Source organism: Trichosurus vulpecula, chromosome 6 (genome assembly GCF_011100635.1).
Source record: "Trichosurus vulpecula isolate mTriVul1 chromosome 6, mTriVul1.pri, whole genome shotgun sequence".
In the NCBI taxonomy this organism is placed as follows: domain Eukaryota; kingdom Metazoa; phylum Chordata; class Mammalia; order Diprotodontia; family Phalangeridae; genus Trichosurus; species Trichosurus vulpecula.
Genome location: NC_050578.1, coordinates 56,751,671 through 56,774,135, shown reverse-complemented (window position 1 = coordinate 56,774,135; position 22,465 = coordinate 56,751,671).

Genomic DNA, 22,465 nt, shown 5'->3' with positions numbered 1-22,465 from the left:
CTAGCTGCTGGAGAAAGGGGGGATTGATTCCTAGCTTATTGATTCTACATTCACCTTTTATTTCTTTAACTAAAGATTAAGTATAAATTAAATAATATAATCTTCTAAGGTTAAGTTTCCCTTTCTGGCAGCTAGAGATTGACTGCTAGCTTAAGCACAAGTTCCTCTTTCCAGTCTTACTTGTTAAGTTGACCAAAGGTTAAATTCCCTATCCCATACTTAAATTCCCCCTTTCCTGATAGCTGTAGGGAAGGGTAACAACGATTTGACTAGCAGTAGCTATTGAGGTGTATGTAATACCCAACAAAAGTAGCAACAAGAGCTGCCAGCACAGGTTCCTTGATCTGCTTTTCTAAGGAAAGCAACTGTAAGGGGTTAACAAATCTCACTTTAATCACACATACATATACCATTCAATTAGTTCAGGGGGAAAAGCCAGCACCCTGAACTTCAGAGCAAATTCAAACAAATTACAAACAGAGAAAATATAAACTGACCAAATTACATAGTAAGTAGCGAAAAACTAATGGGTCCAGGTTAGCGAAACCAGGGGGGCAGTTATGACGTCTTGCCCAGAGTCTCAACCCTCCTTCCATGAGTGAGCCCCAAAGGCAAGATGCCAATCTCTGAGTTTATATACCCTGTTCAGGGTCAAAGGGTGTCACAACATGTGACTCAAACCCACGTGACCTAAAAGTTTCTGGCATCACAAACATGGGACTCAAATTTATGTGAACTAGGCTTTCCCTGGAAGTAAGCAAGTCATGAAAGACTCTTGATTTAATCAAAGAAACAAAGGCCAGACTCAACAAAGACACTTGATTACCTAAGTGCTTCAAAAGAGAAAACAGTAAAATGGTCCCACCTTAATTACCAAATCTGGATGAGATCCCTAAGGTAATCATACTTTGAATGACAGGTTGACAGACACATGCACTAATCCAATAGAATCTCACATTTAATAGCTGTCCCACTCTAGAAACCCTCTGTTTTCCCCCAACATGCCCACACTCAAAATATTACCAACAGTATGAATTGAGGTTGAACAAGCCTAGGAAGGGTGAAATAGTCAAATGACCTACCTCGTCCAACTGAATTATGTTCAAAACAAATTTCCTGTAATTGCTACAATGTTTAATTCCTCTTTTCTGTTATAAAAATAAGTTCTGTATATTACTCCTTTGTCACTAATTACTGGGGGATTAGTTGACCTGACTTAATGGTAACCTGGCGACCATAACTATTAAATCATTATTTACTCAGCAGCTTTGTACTTCAGAACTGTTTCTATTTCAGATAATTAATTTTAACAAAAGAAGTAGAAAAAGCTTTTGACAAAATATAACACCCATTCTTATTTTTTAAAAAAAAAGAAAACATGAAAATAAATGAAGCATTTCCTAAAATAACTAGCAACTATCTAAAACCAAGAACAAGCATTCTCTATAATGGGGATACCCTTGCCCCAATAAGATCCGGAGTGAAGCGAGGATGTCTTTTATCACCACAACTATTCAATATTGTTTTAGAAATGCTAGCTATAGCAATAAGATAAGAAAAAAAATAAATTGAAGGAATAAAAATGGCAATGAGGAAACAAAACTAACAGTTTTCAAAGGTAATATGATGGTTAACTTAGAGAACCCCAGAGAATCAACTAAAAAACTGGTCGAAATAATTAGCAACTTTAGCAAAGTCTCAGGACATAAGAAAATACACATATATCATCAGCATTTTTATAAGCAGTACGATGAACCAAAACCACAAAAAGAAATAGAAAGAGAAATTCCGTTTAAAATAACTACAAACCATATAAAATACTTGGTTCTGTACCTGACAAGACAAACTGAGGGATGTATGAGCACAATCACAAAGCACTTTTTACACAAATAAAGATAAATCTGAATAATTGGAGTAATATTAATTGCTTACTGGTAGATTAAGCCAGTATAATAATAATGACAATTCTACCCAAGTTAATTTACTTATTCAGTGCCATACCAATCAAAGTACCAAAGAATTATTTTATTGAGCCAGAAAAAATAATAACAATTTGTCTGGAATAACAAAAGGTCAAGAATATCAATGGAATCAATGAAAAAAAATTGTGAAAGAAAGTAGCCTAGTACTACCCAATTTCAAACTATATTACAAAACTGTAATCATGAAAATAATACTGTACTGACTGAGAAATAGAGTGATGCATCAGTGGAATAGATTAGTTATACAATCTATAGCAATAAGTATTTGTACAATATATATAAATGTAGTAACAAATAGTTATCTAGTGTTTGATAAACACAATGACCTAAGTTTGGGGGTGAAGATCTTGCTATTTGACAAAAATTGCTGTGAAAACTGGAAAGAAATTTTTTGGAGACTAGGCATAGACTAATGTCTCACACCATATAGTAAAATAAGTTCAAAATGGTTAAAAAATCTAGACATAAGGGGTGATATTATAAGTAAAGCAGAGGGGGGCATGGAAATTTTACCTGTCATATCTATGGATAAAGGAAGAGTTCGTGGCCAAACATGAGATAGAGAGGATCATGGAAAGTAAAATGGACAATTTTGCTTACATGAAATTAAAAATATATATATTTTTTGCACAAACAAAACCAATTCAGTCAAAATTAGAAGGAATATAGACAGTGTGGAAAATGTATACCAAGTTTCTCTAATAAAGGCCTCATTTCCCAAATACATATGATTGAGCCAAATTTATACAAATAAGACACATTCTCCATAAATGGTCAAAGGATTTGAACAGGCAGTTTTGAGAAAAAGAAATCAAAGCTATCAATATTCACATGAAAAATTGCTCTAAATCACTATTGATTACAAAAATGAAAATATAAATAACTCTGATTTACCACCTCACATTTATCAAATTGGCTTACATGACAGAAAAGGAAAATGACAAATACTGAAGGGAAGTGGGAAAGTATGAACACTAATTCATTGTTGATAGGGTTGTAAATTAGTCCAACTACTCTGGGCAACAACTTAGAGCTATAAAACTGCAGATATTCTTTGACCCAGCAATATTACTACTAGTTTTCCATCCCAAAGAAACCAAAGAGAAGGAAAAACGTTTTTTCCCTTTTAAAATTTTTTTTTATTTTCAGTTTTCAAAATTCACTTTCACAAGATTTTAAATTCCAGATTTTCTCCCCATCTCTCCCCTCTGGCCACCTCAGGACAGTGTGTATTCCTCTTCCTCCAAACTGCCCTCCCTTCTATCACCCCCCCCCCCCCATTCCTTTCCTTTCTATTTTACTGTAAGGCAAGATTGATTTCTATATGCCATTGCCTGTATATCTTATTTCTCAGTTGCACATAAAAACAAATTTTAACATTCATTTTTAAAGCTTTGAGTTCCACATTCTCTCCCTTTCTCCCTCCCCACCTACCCTCATTGAGAAAGCAAGCAAATTGATATAGGCTATGCATGTGTAGTCATGCAGAAGACTTCCACAACAGTCATGTTGTAAATGATTAACTGTATTTCCCTCTATCCTGTCCTGCCCTCCATTCATTGTATTCTCTCCTTTGACCTGTCCCTCCACAAAAGTGCTTGCTTCTGATTACCTCTTCCCCTACTCTGCCCTCCCTTCTATTACCTCCTCTTTTATCCCCTACTCTCCTGCTTTCCTGTAGGGTTAAGATAGATTTCCATACCCAATTGAGTATGTATGTTATTCCCTCCTTAAGCCAAATGCAATGAAAGTAAGGCTCACTTGTTCCCTCTCACCTCCCCCTTCTTCTCCTCTATTGTAAAAGCTCTTTCTGGCCCCTTTTATGTGAGAAGATTTACTACATTCTACCTCTCCCTTTCTCTTTCTCCCAGTCCATCCCTCTCAACACTTAATTTTATTTTTTAGGTATCATCTCTTCATATTCAGCTCACTCTGTGCCCTCTGTCTTTCTGTCTGTCTATCTATCTCCACACACACACACACACGCACACACACACACACGCACACACACACACACACACACACACACATATATATATATATGTGTGTGTGTGTGTGTGTATGTGTGTGTGTATATATCTTCCCTCTAACTACCCTAATACTGAGAAAGGTTTCAAGAGTTACAAATATCATAATTCCATGTAGGAATGTAAATAGTTCAACTTTAATAAGTCCCTTTTGGTTTCTCTTTCCTGTTTACCTTTTTGTGTTTCTCTTGATTCTTATATTTGAAAGTCAAATTTTCTATTCAGCTCTGGTCTTTTCAACAATAATTCTTGAAAGTACTCTATTTCATTGAAATTCCATTTTTTCCCCTGAAGTATTATACTCAGTTTTACTGGGTAGATGATTCTTGGTTTTAACCCTACCTCCTTTGACCTCTGGAATATCATATCCCAAGCCCTCTGATTCCTTAGTGTAGAAGCTGCTAAATATTGTGTTATCCTGATTGTGTCTCCACAAAACTTGAATTGTTTCTTTCTAGCTGCTTGTAGTATTTTCTCTTTGACCTGGGAAGTCTGGAATTTGGCTAAAATATTTCTAGGAGTTTTCATTTTGGGATCTATTTCAGGAGGTTCTATTTCAGTGGATTCTTTCCATTTCTATTTTACCCTCTGCTTCTAGAATATCAGGGCAGTTTTCCTTAATAATTTCTTGAAAGGTGATGTCTAGGCTCTTTTTTTCATCATGGTTTTCAGGTAGTGAAATAATTTTTAAATTATCTCTCCTGGATCTATTTTCCAAGTCAGTTGTTTTCCCAATGAGATATTTCACATTGTCTTCTATTTTTTCACTCTCATGGTTTTCCTTTATAATTTCTTGATTTCTCGTAGTTATTAACTTCCATTTGCTCCATTCTAATTTTTAAGCAATTATTTTTCTTCAGGGAGCTTTTGGACCTCCTTTTCCATTTGGCCAATTCTGCTCTTGAAGGCATTCTTCTCCTCATTGGCTTTTTGGACATCTTTTGCCACTTGGGTTAATCTATTTTTAAAGGTGTTATATTCTTCAGTATTTTGGGGGGTCTCCTTTAGCAAGCTGTTGAATTGTTTTTCATGATTTTCTTGCATAACTCTCTTTTCACTCCCCAATTTTTCCTCTACTTCTCTTACTTGATTTTCAAAATCCTTTTTGAGCTCTTCCATGGCCTGAGACCAATTCACATTTTTCTTGGAGGCCTTGGATGTAGGAGTTTTCACTTTGTTGTCTTCCTCTGGTTGTATGCTTTGATCTTCCTCATCACCAAGGATGTAAAAAAAAATACCTTTTGACCAAGAAAGTAACCTCCTATAGTCTTATTTTTCTCCCTGTTTGCTCATTTTCCCAGCCAATTACTTGACCTTTTGCTCTTAGGTAAGTGGAGGATGTACTGCCCCAAGCTTCAGGGGTTTTGTGCAGCTGTTGTGCAGCAGAGATATTTCTTAGGACCTGTAAATTTTCAGTTCTTCTAAAGTTGTATATGATCAAAGGAGAGGTTTTTACTCCTCTTCTGGCCTGTGCTCTGTTCTGTGAGCAAGCACAAGCACTCTCCACACTCCACTCTCCACAGCCACCACAAGCTCCACAACACCAGAGCTCCTCCTTGACCCAGGACCACCACCCAGGACTGCTTGAGCTCCAGAAGCAGCTACCACTGTGGCAGTGGCTGCTGCCACCCTGGGACTGGGGCTGTGGCCAAACCACCCTCCTCTCTCACCCAGGTGAGAGAACTTTCCCACTTACCTTCAAACCTGTCTTTGGCATTTGTGGGTTGAGAAGTCTGGAAACCCCTGCAGCTGCCAGTGATTTAGTGCCATGAGGCTGCTCCAGCCCTGTCTGTGCTGGGGCACCCAAGGCGGGGCTGTGATCTGCTCAGAGCCTGGTGCAACAGACCTTGCTGTTGGCCTTCCAGATTTTCTTGGGCTGGAAGTCTGTTTCAATCTATCATTCTGTGGCTTCTGCTGCTCTAGAACTTATTCAGAGTCATTTTACAGGTATTTTGAGGGGTTTGGGGGAAGCAGGTTCCTGCTTCTACTGCACTATCATGGCTCTGCCCCTGAAAAACATTGTCTATGTGCAACAATATTTATAGTAGGTCTTTCTGTGGAGGCAAAGAATTGGCAATTGATGGCATGCCTATCAACCAAGGAATGGCTTAAACAAATTGTGGAATATAGTTGTGATGAAATACTATTGTGCTATAATAAAAGACAAGCAAAATGGTTTAAAAAAACTGGAAAAACTTATGGGAACTGATGCAAAGTGAAGTGAGTGAAGACAGAAGTACATTGTACACAATAATATCAGTATTGTAACAATGATCAACTGTGGGAAACTTAGTTACTCTGATCAATACAATGATCCAAGAGAATTTCAAAGGGCCTATGATGAAAAATGCTATGCTCCTCCAGAGAGAGAACTGAAGAACTCTGTATGGAGATTCAAGAATACCTTTTCCACTATTTTGCTGTTTTTTTCCAACATACCTGATATAGAAATCTGTTTTACATGACCTTACATCTATAAATGATATCATAGTGCTTGCCTTCCCAACAGATAGGGAGGTAAGGGAGGGAGAAAAGTAAGAACTCAAAACTTAAAAAAAAATGAACATCAAATATATGTGTGTGTGTGTGTGTATATATATATATACACATACACACACATATATGTATGTATATATATGTATGTATATATGTGTATCTATGTATATATGTGTGTATATATACATATGTATGTGTATATATTTATATATACACATACATATGTATATATATACAAAAAGTCTTTCATAATCTATCCCACTCCAATCTTTACATTCTTCTTGCACGTTATTCCCTGAGATGTAGTCTTTGATCAAGTGACATTTGCATCTTTGTTGGTCCATGAACAAGTCACTTCATGTGTGGGCTCTGGGCATTCTCTGTGGCTTTTCTTCATGCCTGGAAAGTTCTTCTTCCTCTGCCCTGTCTTCTGACCACCCTTGTTTCACATAAGTGCCAACTAAAATCCTGCCTTTTCCAGCAAGCTTTTCATAACCCCCTTTTAATTCCAGTACCTTTCCTCTTAATTATTTTCTATTCATCCTATATATAGATTGCTTTGTATATATTTGTTTGCATATTTTCTCCCCCATTGAGCTGTTAGCTCCTTGAGGGCAGGGACTGTCTTTTGCTTCTTTTTGCATACCAAGAACTTAGCACAGTGCCTGACAAATAGTAGGGGCTTAACAAAGCACCTACTGATTAATATTAAGTGCTAGTTGACTGGCTGGCTGGTAGGTCTCCTTACCAATATAATATTAAATCTTATGCTCTCACATCCTCCAAAAAGATGAATAAAAGGGTCAGATCATGCTGTTACTTAATTATTAACTGGGAGATATAGCTGTTTTTTTTTCTTTTTTAAGGTTTATTTATTTCTTATGGCCTTTAAATAAAACTTCTTTTGGAGCAACGCACAGGAACACATTTTCTTTACCTTTGAAAATCAGGTGAGAGTGAAAATATAAAGTAGACTACTAAGAGCTATATTCTTCTAAGGTTGAAACTGATTTTTATACCTTAACATCAGATTTCTTAGCAGAAATGTATTTGATAGGTAATATTATTCAAATATTATATAACTATTTAAAATTTGCATTTCTAAATAAAATCATTAAGCCACAAGATGTTCTTCTTATTAGTGTGCAAAGTCATTCTCTATTAGCAAATAATTACTCAGTCTGAGCACAATTTAGAGAGAATCTCTGTTTTCACATGAAACCATGTAAAAACCATTGTAAGCAAAATGATCATTAATCATTCCTTTAAAGATACTAAGATGGAATTTTTCAAGTTCTAATCACTAGTTATCCCACTGTCTAACAAACCATGCACTCAGATATTAACTAAAACTTTTATCTTACAATTTAAATAAATCTGTGTTCATACTAATTGGTTTTGAGGATAGCTTGAATAATATTGCTTTTGTGTTTTCTTATTTCTATTCTTAATGGTGGCTATAATGCATAACTAGGAGGAAAATGCTTTAATAACCTAAAATACATTTTCTTTGATTAGAGACTACCAAGATGAAAGACACTAGTACTGGCCTCAAACTTGTCCATCTATCCATCCGTCCATCCCTCCATCCATCCATACATACATACATACATCCACCCGTTCATTTACCTATTGACAAAATACTTTTTCAATGTACGTCTGTTCAAGGCACTCTTAGGAAATTAAAAATGAGTAAAAAACATAGCCCTTATTTTCATAGACGTTGCTGATTAATAAGACTAAGTAGGCCTTTTATCTGTCTATAATTCTCCTCCTCTCAAAAAAAAAATTCAAACCCACAGTAATTTTTACTAAAAATGCACAGCTTTATCTCTTCTGGGTATATCACTTCTTCCTGGTAGAACATTACAATTAATTGAAACTGCAGCAAATGTATTAGAACATAGATTTTTTAAAGGCAAGAACTCTAAGATCCCAGAGGACTCAATTAAATGATCAAAGTAAGACATATTTTAATTTTACAACTCAAGAATAAAACAGGGATTATATATTCAGAAAGTCTAACCAACTACTTAGTCACTGAAGAGCAAGTTTTTGTAAAAAAAAAGTTGCAAAATAAGACACATATATATTATACAATATTTTAGATATTTACTTTATTATAGGAAATTCAGAAATAATTTACTTCTAAAAATTCTAATTACTAATTACTCTAAACTACCTACTTCTAAATAAATAAATTCTAATAAAATTAGACCCAAGCAAACCAAAGTAGTAAAGAAAGCTTAAAATTACCAGAGTTTTATTTTTCACCCTTTTTGGAATTTTCACCCTTTCTTATTTACATTGTAAACATCTTTAGAGTATGGTAGCACCTATGTGTTTGAATGCATCAAAATATCTTACAAATAGGAAATATACATATATATCATAGAAAGAGATATAAATATATACACATATATCCATAAATGCATATATGAATGTATATATGCATATATAAACATATTTAGACAAATCTTAATGAGGAAACACCTAAAATGTTAAATAGATAACTTTTTGTATTTTAGGAAACTGAGGCAGACAGAACTTCAGTGACTTGCCCTGGGTTATACAGCTAGTAAGTATCTAAGGCCAGATTTTAAAGCAAAGTTTCTGAACTCCTGACACAGTGCTCTATCTACTGCATTATCTGCCTCATACATAGTCAATATGTATCAGGGATGGGGCTTTAACCTACGATTTCCTAATGACAAAGATAACCATCCTCTATCCACTTTGCTACTGTTTTCCCTTTTGCTCTCCTTTCTCTTATCCATGTATAACATGCAAAAAATATATATTATATATACATGTTGAATGTTTGTTAATATATACAAAGCATAAATATCTAGTTTCATGCATACATGCTCACATAAATACACCTACATCACAGCATGGCACAATGATTTTTTGATCAGTACTGGTTGGAGTCCCCCCTGCAGCACAGTGGCACACACTGACTCTGTGTAGCTGACCAAATCACTTGAACTCTCAGGATCCCCAGGCAACTCTATAAGACAGAATACAGAATTGTGGCTGATCTCCCCTAATGTAGGGATTTGCTCACTGTACTGCTGCAATCCAGGGCATTCTTGTAGGCAACTGACTAGCAGCATGGGTAAAGGGTCCATCTTGGAATCAGAAAAATCTGGGATCAAGACCTGGAATTTTCACATAATAGCTACATGACTAAAAGCAACTAATTTCAGTCCCCAGTGCCCCAAGCACATAAGAGTATTCATTTCAGTAAAGTTGCTGATCTGCATGAGTGAAGAGGGTTTTCATGTTGAGAATTCCCTAAAATTATGAAATCACATGTGTGCCACCCCACCACTAAAGAAATAATCTAATTGTGCGTGTGAACAACTCTCACTCTCTCTCTCTCTCTCTCTCTCTCTCTCTCTCTCTCTCTCTCTCTCTCACACACACACACACACACACACACACTGGCAGGCATTCTTTTATTAGAAATTAGTTAACTTTCTTAAATTTTACATATTACATATGAATATATGTATATATATTTACACTTTATTAAAAATGATTAACTTTATGCTTGTATACATACATATTTGTGTGTATGCATTGAAATATCTTTGAATATTTGAAGTAGGGTCCAGACATGTTATTTCATTGTTGTAATATGCTGTTGTCTATATACTTGGTATAGCAGTGCAGTTGTCTACCCTTCTCTAATTTATAATCTCAGCTCTTTGATTTAGGATTTGAGAGGTTAAGTGACTTATTAAGGGTCACATAGTATCTGATATGTCAGAGGCAGGACATGAATCTAGGTTTTTCTAACTCTGAGTCTAGCTCTTTATTTTTACACTATTTTTTCCTATCCATGCATTATATTGAATTAGAAGAGGAAGCAAAATTCTACTACTCAACATATATGCTTATAATATAGTTATGGTCAACCTCCAAAGCTGTATCACTATCATTCCGGTCTTGTTACTCTCTTCTTTGTTGAACTCACCTCTTTATCATAGTTTTAACTACCACTTAAATGAGGATTATCCTCAAATTCATATCTCAGATTTCTCTGTAGTTCCAGTCCTGAAGCCCATATGCCTGCTCAATATTTTCCCCTAAACTGACCAGTAGTATGTCAAGATCAACAGAAACAAAACTAAATTTCTTCTAAATCCTTATTTCTTTTACTGGCTTAGATCAGGAGTTCCTAATCCACCAGTTGTAGAGTTTTTGGTACGTCCATAGCTCCTCACCTTACCTAAGGAGTTGCAATTAAATGGGGGCAGGGGCTCATTTTCCCACCCGCGTCTTGGTAGTGAGGCAGCTTCTTCACAATCCCTAAAATATCCAAGCAATTAATGACCTAGCCCATGAAATTCCATTATCCTTTCTTTGTTTTTTTCTAAACTGAGAGGAAATAGGTGAGTCTTTCAAGCCATACTTGCTTTGTTTCTTTTGAATAACATGGCAAAGAGAGATATTTTGGACAATAAGCTGATCTCAAATTCAGAAAGACCTAGTTTTAAATCCTACTTCTGAAGAAACCTGGTTTGCAAAGCTTAAAGGGCTATGTAACTGCTAGTTATTATTCTTAAATCACATAATCTCTCACTGCTCCAGGCAACTCTGAAACCATAAATTACAAAGCAAGCCCTGATCTAAATCATTAAAGAAATTTCCTCAATGAGTTCTCTATATCCATAGAATTACAGGTTCAGATCTATATATTAAACATATGTATATCCCCCCACCTCACTCTGTGTGTGTGTGTGTGTGTGTGTGTGTGTGTGTGTGTGTGTGAATATAATCTCCATTATTAATGATTGAGATTTTTCCAGAAATAAAAGGAAGCTGCAGAGGTAATATAACGTAGAGGGAAAAGGCAGCTCTATGAGACCCACATTCCTCATTGGTAAAATGAAGGACTTGGCTTCAACGTCCTCAAATTCATGATCCTTTAATATTACCATTGTCTGAAATGTCTTCAAATTTAAGATCGCTTAATGCTAACATTTACTCAGTGACTTTTTTTAAAAAAAAAATAATGATCACCCAACAGTATATGGTCTTAAATCTCCCTCTTTTTCTTTTCATCAATAGACAAATAGTTTTATAAGAGAAACTTAAAAACAGAATGCCATAACTATATATTCATCCAAATGCAAAGAGGAGCTAAAACACAAAAATAAATGGAGAAAATAATCTTATGTACTTTTTCTTGCTCAAGAGGCAATTTCTTCTTCTAATTCTCCTCCTCCTCCTTCTTATTACTATTACTACTAATATCACAATCATCATTATCATCATCATCCCCATTATCATTATTAACAGCCTCCAAAAATGTCACTACGAAACAAACCACTCTTGCAAGAATTCTAATAAATATCTTGCCAAGTCTTTTGCTCTGAGTTTCATATATCTCATGGCTACAAAAATGCCACATTTAATTTTTAAATCTGGGCATATTGATTATTCTATTTAATGTGCTTTTGTGGTAAACCAGTAAGCCTTTCTGTAAAGACAATCAGCAATCAAAAGTGACAACAGTTTTATTACTTCTGGAAGGTGCATAGCTTTACTATGGGGGAAATTATTCAGTTAGCCAAAGCAAAGAGGTCATAAAAATGCATGAGCCACAACAAAGAACAGGAAAGCTGACAAATTCAGAGGGGAACCAAAGAAAGAAGTTTACTGATGGTCAAGTGTATGACATCTCATTATGATTTGCTGACTATTATAGGGAAAGTAAATAGATACATATAGAGATACACACATATATGTGTGTGTGCATACACATAAACATATATATATATACATATATATACACATACACACACATATCACCTTTTATCATTTGACCACAACCACTCCTATGTTGCAGGTAAAATCAGACATTGATCTTGTGCAAGAATACATGAAAAATGGTAAAGAAAAATAGAGGTATGCTGAGGCAGTGTGTATTGATAATGATTTAGAATTGCATGTAATTATTACATAATACAATCAAAAGGAGAAAGACACTATATGAAAGGTAAATTTCATCTTAAATGTCTAATAATAATGAAGTTCACTAAATCCCTCAATACCTTAACTCCCTAATACTATTAGTTACAGACGTAAGGGTAGGGTTAACAATGCCCCCACTGGCCTCTGATGCCTTAACTAGATGAATACACTGTTAAGAAATCAATAAGTAATTGTAAACCAGGCCTGTGCAACTTTGGGTTTTTTTTTTACCTACTTTACTTACTTTTTTTTTTACTTTACTTTACTTTTTGAATCAATTAAAGCCATTGTATACAAAAGGAAAAAGCTATCACAACAGGAATAAAAAGGAAAAGCTAGTTCAGAATAAGGGAAAGAAGAAATTCTGAGTATCTGTATTCAAGAGGTTGAAGCATGTAGCAAAGAGAGACTTGAGCTATTGCAGAGAAGGGAAATATTGAGAAAAGCCTTTGGCTCTACTACAGGAGCTAGATGGCATAGTAAATAGAGTGCCAGGCCTGAAGGCAGAGAGACACCTGAGTTCAAGCCTGGCCTTAGACATTTACTAGCTGTGTGACCTTGTTCAAGTCACTTAACACTGTTTACCTCAGTTTCCTCATTTGTAAAATGAGCTGGAGAAGGCAAAGGTAAACCACACCTGTATCTCTTTCAAGAAAACCCCAAATGTGGTCATGAAGAGGAGGACACAACAGAAAATAACTGAACAATAACAACTGGCTTCATAGACATCTTGGAGAAGAGGACCCAGGCTAAGGAAAATCCCAAGAAAAGGCTGGCTATTGCCAACTTCCATTTCTGATGCCAATTGCTTTGTTTTATTACTCAACTTTTCCAGTAAGTTAAATTTTGCATAAACCACAAAGAAACCAAGAATTGAACAGAAATTACCAAATGGTGAAGATGAGAAAATGATTCCTATATTGACATAAAAAAGCAAGTGAATTACCACTCAAAAAGTGGTGAGCATTTTTCAAGCTCATCCTCAGAAAAGTCTAACCAAATGTGCAGCATGTCACAGGTGAACAGTCTATTGATATCAATGAAGATGAGCCACTATGCAAAAAGTCTATTTCTCACTTTCAAAGTAGCACTTCTGATGTCTGTACTCATCAGCATGTTAATGTACCAGTCTGATGATGCCATCAGTATCACTGTGGCAATATTTATCATTGTTACAGTTGCCTTTGTTCAGGAGTATTGCTCCAAAAAATTGAAGAACTGAGTAAACTTATACAACCAGAATATGATCATGTTTGAGAAGGGAGATTAGAATATATACTTGCACAAACCTCCTTGCAAGAAATACAGTTTATCTCTCTGTGGGAGAGACAGAGTCCCTGCTGACTTGTGCTTACTTGAGGGGAAGGAGGTTGAATATTGGATTCAAGCATAGTGCAATATTCACAGAATTGAAAGTTCATCCATCAGTGTAGCTCACAACTTACTAGGAAGGAAGGTGGCACAGTGCATAGAATGCCAGACTTGGAGTCAGTAAGATTCATCTTCCTGAGTTCAAATCTGCCCTCAGACACTCAGTAACTATGTGACCCTGGAGAAGTCCCTTAACTCTGATTTCCTCCATTTCTTCTGTAAAATGAGCTAGAGAAGAAAATGGCAAACCACTCAAGTATCTTTACCAAGAAAACCCCAAATGGGGTCATGTAGAGTTGGAAACAACTGAACAAAAAAAAATGGGAAAGGTTAGGTACAGAGCCCAACTTCTCCCAAAGTATTAGAAAATTCTTGCAACTGGGAGGTTGGAGTGATTGTAACTGCATTCAGATTTCTTTTTCATCTAAAATAAAATTCATAATTCTGAAGAAGAGGGAATCAAGTGGATGTCATGTGTCATTTTTCTTGCCCATTAGGCTTAAAACAAGATAATTATAAGTGGATACTATGCAGATAAGGTTTTGATTGGCATCAACAGAAAGTTTCTTTATCAAAAGTTTCTTATATCAATAAAATCACTAATATTGTGCAAAAATTGGAAAAAAATTCAAAATAGGCAAAATTGAGAAAATGTTTTTTAAAAAAACTCATGTTATCAGTGTTTAAAGCAATCCTATCATAATGTAGTAGCTCTGAAGATAAATTTCAGGATGCAGGCAATGGAGGAGAGAAAATTGTTCTATTTAGAGGGGTACTTAATAGTGACAAACTGGTCTAAGACTATCAAACAAAAACATATATTGTTGTAACGTGATTCACTACAAGCTTCTCTAAACTGGGCCTATAGCGAACAAGCACTTTCACAGATCTCCATCCATTTACACTTCATTTCTGCCTTGCTAACTGGCTGCTTTACCAACACCGATCCTCTCAGCTTTTCTTTTATGTCTTTCTATTACTTAATCCTTTCATGGATATCTTTCTGAAGTTCAAGTCTCAGCATTACATTTCCCTGCTCAGAATCTTTAGCGGCTTTCTATTGCCTTGTGGATCAAATGTTATCTCAGGTTTGTATTTAAGGCTTTTCATCATATCATTCTAATCCATCTTTCCAGACTTACTTTATATACTTTCTTTCACATACTCTACACTCCCAATCAAACTGGCCTTCCTGCTGCTTCCTCAGCTTGGTATTCCATCTCCCTTTACACAGACTGTTCCCTGTTCCACCTGTCTGTATATACTGCCTTCTCTCCTTTCCTTGGTTTCCATTGCCTAAGTGAAACATTTCCTGATTTTTTGAGTAATTAGTGTTCTGGATATCCTGAAAATTAACTTCTATTTACTTTTCTGTTAAAAAAAATACATCATGAATGAATGAGAAAGCATTTATTAAGCACTTCTTATGTGCCAAGTACTCAGTAGTAGTAGTAGTAGTAGTAGTAGTAGTAGTAGTAGTAGTAGAAGTAGTAGTAGTCCTCAGTACCAGGGATGTCTATGTAAAAGTGAAGGTAGTCCCTGTGTTAACATGAATGAATGAATGGGGGAAAAAAGGATTTTAAAGTATTATTATTCCTAGAGTCAAGTAGTATTCTAAGACACTAGGAATAATAATACAAAAGTGAAGATAAGTGATGTCAACCTTCATCTGTGTCCCTTGATTTCAATTTCCCCCTCCTTGTACCTCAGATTCCCTCTAGGTTTTCACCCGTGGTTTGGTTACATTAGAGCTGAGCACAATTACTCTAATACATTCTTCTTAGAGAGACTCAAATTCAGAGAATGTTTGAACTGTAAGGAACTTTAGAGATCAGTTACTTCAACTAACTCTCATTTTAAAGACAAAGAAACTGAGGGCCAGAGAAGGCACATGACTAGACTATGATTACAGGCTTTGTTGTCCTATGTACTTTCTCCATGATGCTACCTGACATCACATCTGAACATCTGTTCACTCACTGAGTAAGAGACTTGGCTTTAGGGAGGAAGGCTCTTTTTCAGTCCATAGGTATCAACAAAAATCAGTGGGTTCCTGGCCTTCCTGCTCATTCCTCCTTGAACCATAAGAGAAAGAGTCATTCTACTAGGATTCATTGTGTAACAGAAATATATTTTGCATAATTGAGTAGATAATAACATTTTAATTTAAGTGATGAAATGGAAGCTTTTCTTTCTTTTTCTTTCTTTTCCCTTTAATGCCAGATTGTTTCATTTTGGAATTTATGTTCTTAAAGTTTTCTTATGATCTGCATTGCACTTTTTGTTTCTCTTTCAACCTGTCCAAAATTGCTGCCAAGACACTTCCTACCTCTTCACTTTGTGAAGCTCCTGAGGAAGTTGTATTTAATTAATCTCCAACAAAGTTTTGAGATTCTCTAGCCCTTTAAAGATTTTTTTTTAAACCTTGAGAACCATAATTGACACAGAACCATGACCACTAGCACTTAGCTCAATTTTCAGGGACAACTAGGTAGCATTGTGTATAGATGGTTGGACCAAAGGCAGGAAGGTGGGAGTTCAAATCTTGCTTCAGTTACTTTCAAGAGGTGTGATGCTGGGCAAGTCACTTAACATCTCTTTACCTCCATTTCCTTATCTGCAAGATGGGAATAATAATGGAAACTACCCTTCACAGATGTTTTAGGGATCAAATGAAATAATAATTGTAAAGTGCTTAGTACAGTGCCTGGCACACAGTAAGCAGTGTATAAATGTTAATTGATGTTTTCATCATCACCATCATCATCATCATCATCATCACTGTAGGCCTATTGCAAAATTTAGCAATTTACTAGTTTATATAAGACTAATTTAAACAATTAGCCATATCTTGTCTACAGATATATGTGTGATACATTATGTATGATGAAGTTGACTTCATTACTTATACTGAAGTCATTTTCATAGCACACCAGTTCACACGCATCTTCCCAAACTCTCTAGAATTCTTGTATACAATAATATTTCATTCCATTCACATGCCAAAATTTGTTCAGCCATTCTCCAACTGATAGGCACCCATTTTGCTTCTACTACATTCAGAACCAGTATCAAGATAACTTAAGAAATGAAATATATTGTTTTAACATCATTACAGACTATTGAAACAAGACTTTATAGCTTCCCTTTACCTACCAGATTTCTCTCCTACATTAAGGTCAATTGGAACCAATGTGGCATAGTAGAATGTTTGACCAGAAATAAGGTGAAAAGACATTTGATACCATCCCAGACACTAGCTGTGTGACTCTGGGCTAGGTCAAAGGTAACTTCTCTGAATTTCAGTTTTGTATTCATAAAAACAGGGATAATATCACCTATATCCCTGGTTATAGAAAGGAACAAATGAGATAATATATTCAAAAGACTTTGCAAACCTTAAATTCCTATGTAAATGTGAGTTATTAGTCTTACCATTTATTATTCCAACCAGGAAGCCTGGGGAAAAAAGCATCTAAGTTGAAATCAAAATAGGACTTCTTATTGCTCCAGTATGCTGACCTTGTCTCAAAGTAATATTAAAATCTGCTTTCTCATACATGTGCACTTCTACTCCCACATGATGTCTGAATTTTTAAAGCATAGCTATATTAATATTGGAGAGGGAGGGAAAAGGGAGTTGAAGTTATTCAATTTCTAAAATTAATTTCTTTCAATAGTGCTGATAAATCATATCATTTCTATAGCTAAGTTCACCCATCTAGAAAATTCCTTTAAACCAATACTAGGAGTGAAAATACTTTAATGGATTTCCTACCATCACAAGGATTTATTTTTAGTTGTGATCCTTATATCTCCTGCACTTATTCATAGTGCTTTAGTTTGTAGAACTCCACAGTTGGTAGAGGTGAGACCATGGTCTTCACTGGATATTCCTTCATACTATTCTCTATTGCACTTGGTTTTTCTGTGACTTTTCTGATCATGACATCAATAGAAACAATAGCAAATAGGTAAAATGTAGTCTTTAGTCATCTCTTGGCTATAACAAGATACATGTCACTCAAAACCCATACTACTGAGTATGTAATTCAAACTTAAGGCATCATAGCTAAAGTAAAATTATTAAAGCACATAAAAGATTACTTTTATAAAATTCATATAGACTCAAGCCTTTTCCTCACCCCCACTGTCATAGTCTCATGACCTATATATTCACACTGAGGTCTTATAATCAATTCATCATTATTGTAATCACAACACAGAATTGATTTCACAGATTCCAATTTTCCACACTTTATTCTCCAGTGCTATTTTGCTTTATGATTCTACCTGGATTCCTTGTGCATTCCTTAACAAGTAAGATATTCGTTCGTTCCATATTTTATGATTGCTTTCATAGGTGATTATATAATTTTAGCCAGTCATTTTCAGATGACTTCCTGTAACTATTTTTAAGTGATCTCAGTTTTTTCTTCAAACCTTAAAAAATAACCCTTCACACTAGGAAAGTAAGATTATTGGTACAATTTTTGGTCAGTTGTGGGGGAGGGAAATAAAAAGGTTGTTTTGGGACTACACATCACTTTTATAGAAGATTTTTTTAAAGTGAGGATAATGCCTACTCTTAATGTTGCTTCATTTTGTTTTGGTTGTTTAAAAGTTCTTAGTTCATTTTGCTATAGTCTCTATTAGCCTACTAAATTGAAGATGGAAAATTTAGAAATCAAAACAAGACATAATGTTACTTTAAAGAAAAAAATAAAGCAATCCAATAAGATAGTAAGAACCTATGCATTATAAAAATCCCATCAACTAATGGAAGAGAACATTAATCCCTAACCTCTAATAAGGGCTCACTGGTCTCCCCTCCCCTACTAGCTCCAGAAGCACGACTGTGTAAGCCAGTGCAAAATCACTCCCTCGTAAAAGAACTCAGCACTTCACACCATCCTTAACACTCACTTCCTTCCAAAGGCCTTTGAGAACCTAACTCCAAATAGGAAAAATTTCCTCAGGCTGTGATAGGAATTTGGCAGGGCTATTAAGTTGCTGAGGCAGGGAATAGGGGGGTGGGACAGGATGCTTGGGTTGGGGAGGGGTTTCTTAGCTCTCCTCCAAGCCTGAGAGAAAGAACCTAGGAGCCAGCAAAGGAGAGTGCAGTACCTCCATACCCTCACCCCAGTCACTTGAGGCAGCCAATGAGGCTAGTGAACTGAGAATTGCATGTTATAGGAAGATGATGAGATGATTTGAGACTCAGCACCCAGGGAAACTGCCATCATGGAGCAGGAAGTAAGAAAGTGAACAGTAGGGCAAGATAAGAAGAAAAAAAGATAGCAATTACTAAAGATCTCAGGAAGAAGGAAACAAAGAACTTGAGCATAAGTAGATAAACCATCCTGAAAGATATTAATAGCAGAAAGAAATATGGTATCTAGATCAAGTCAAAGACTACGGGCATTTCTGAATAAGTATTTCAAAACAAAGAAAATAAATAAGCATAATGTGGCAGTTTCTGTGATTCTGAAGAGAGCAGTGAACTACAACAAGAAGTTTAAAATCAAAATCAAAATTGCAGGAGCAGAATTTATGACCTATACATCAGAAATAATTGACAGAATTTTTTGTTGTTTAGTTTTCTATGACTCTCATCACTCTATTTGGAGGTTTCCTAGCAAAGATACTAGAGTGGTTTGCCATTTCCTTACGTGAGAAATGAATATTCCTCTCATATATTTAATGACTAATAAATGTATTAGGAACACAGTTTTTTTCCCGTTTTTCAACTTTCTCATCCAGAAATCAATGAATGGAGAAAAATCTCTCTTAAAGGTTTACCCAAGCCAACATTTAATCAGATAGTAAAAGAAATTCTAAGTTTGGGCTAATATTTGTATTCCTCCTCATAGTGTTTGCTCTGACAGCTCTGGGAAAACATTAATTCTCCCTGTCTTTCAAGACTGGTGATATGGAAATTGATGTCTCTTTGACCAAGATTTGAATGACCCAAGTTACCTACCCCAAGACTTTCATTTTAATATATCCCACACCTCCTATTGTGTTAATCAATTAGAGTTGATTGTCACACCCCTCAGAATACTTACTCTTTGAAAGACATATAAACCATGATCACCCCCACCCCATGCCAATAGGGGTTTTTGGTCTAAGAGAGATGTCCAAATGACCTTTCTTTTATCAAGAATGTCCTAGCCTCATTAATAAAATGATCAAATTACTCAGAAACTATGTTTCTAGAAACCTTTTTAATCATCACACTTCTCCAGTTCATTTTATAGATGCAGAAACTGAGGCAAACAGGGGTAAGTGACTTGTACAAGGTCACACAGCTAATAAATATCTGAGGTCAGATTTCAACTCAGGAAGATCCATCTTCCTGGTTTTCAGCCTAGAACTTATCCACTGTGCCAACTAGCTATCCCATTGGCAGAATAGAAACAAACAAAAAAACTTGAATCCAAAGTGCTGTCCTACTCCAGAAACAAAATAAATGATAACTGATAAGGAATACAAGTTCATAGAATTAAAGGACAGCATGGAAGAAGAGAAGCAAAAAGTAAAAATATTAAAAGAAACCCTGATCTCAATACAAGTTAAACATTCACTTTGAAGACAGAATATGTAGAAATAACTTATGAATTATAGGTCTCCCAGAAGATTTGAAGTAAAAAATTTAAAAAAATTAAAATGTATAAAAATAACACAAGAAAACTCCTCAGAATATCTAAACACAGAAAATAAAGTGCAAATAGAAATAATATATATAGTTTACCAAAAACAAAACAAAAAATAACCCTTATATCTCCAGGACACATAGTTATTAAATTTAACAATTTTCTTCAGAAACAATGTATTATGAAAGCAATCAGGAGAAAAATTATCAAGTATAAGGGAAAGAAAATTCAGATAACAGAAGACAATTCTGTACCTATCAGAAAACACAGGAGGGAATGAAACAATGTGTTCTGGAAAGCAATGTGTTCTGAAAAGTGAGTTCTGCAAATAATCATATAATTATCCCTTCTACATTGTGGCAACCACATGATCTGGAAAATTCATGTAAAATTTTTTGGCCCTCCCTTCATACCGGAGAAAAATTCTGAAGTGTTTCCTTTTTTTATGGGGTATTCATAACACCTTATTGTAAAATTTGTGTATATTTATGACATTAAAAGATAAAAAATATGTTAATATTATACAACTATACATATATTTATGCATTTCTGACTTTTTAAACTTTTTCTGTGTCATCTGCTGGCCTTCATCTGTCATCTGACACTTCTACAAAACTCCAAAAAATTCCTATTTAATTTCTTACGCTGACCCACAATATATAGAAAGTGTGATGGGGAAAGTCATAACGTGGAAAGGGATAACTGTAGTCAGCAATGTGGCAGAATATATGTACTGAATTCCCATTTCCTTGCAAAAAAAAAAGAAACTATTACCTTTCACCACCCTGGAAGGGTATGACAGCATAAAGAAGTGCGTGTACTTGTTCCTCAAATTCTTATTTATTCTGGGGTCAGACTAGATTTCTTCTGAGGTCACCTCCAATTCTGATATTCTATAGTTTTTGGTTTCTAAACAGCTATGTTCTAAAACTTCTATGCTCAGCCCATAGGATTAAGAAAAAGAACTCACACTGTCTTACAGATCTTCTAGCTCATTTCTTCATTTCATAGATGAGGAAACTTATTTCATAGAGATTAACTGACCTGTCTATAGTCACATGTAATACACAGAAGACCTAAGAATTAAAATTGGGTCTTATGATTCAACATAAGTGGTTTAAAGAGAACCAAATTTGGAGCCAGTATATCTGGGCTCAAATTGTGGTTCTGTTATTTATTACTTGTGTGTTTTTAGGCAGGCCGTTAAACTTAATTTGGCCTCAGTTTCTTCAATCAGGAAATGGAGGGTTAGACTGAATTATTTATATTTATCCCTATTAAAATGAATCTTATTAGATTCAGCCCAATAGCCTGTTGATTTTGTTTTTTATACTGATTGTGCTGTCTAATATGCTAGCCATCTGCTTGTCATTGTGTCATTTGGATATTTGAAAATATGCCATCTATGTGTTTATGCTAATCATTGATAAAAAAACAAATGCTAAACAGCAGAACACCAAACACAGAGTACTACACCAGCATTCTCTTCCTGAGTTGACATTTTGACACAGTAATGATTCCTTTTGTGTAGTAGTCATTCAACTGTAAATACACACACACACACACACACACACACACACATATACACACAAACATGTGTATGTGTGTATATTAGGTATAGTTATACTTAACTATATAACCATCCAGCTCCCATCTTCCCATCTATTTAGGGAACCATCAAATGTTTTACCTTGTGAATATTTATTTCTCTTAAAAGTACCCAATGTTTCCATTAAAAAATTAAGTGAAAAATAACACTCAACTACTAAGCAATGAAGGTTTTATACATGTTTAGCATAATTCAGGGGAGAGCAGTATTTGTCTATCCATAACATAAATTGCTTTGGCAACATAACTACACATAAATAGTAATGGTTTTGATCAATATGACAAAATTTATTTTTCAGAGATGAATCCTCTAGTTCAGGGTTTAGCTAGCCTCTTTTCT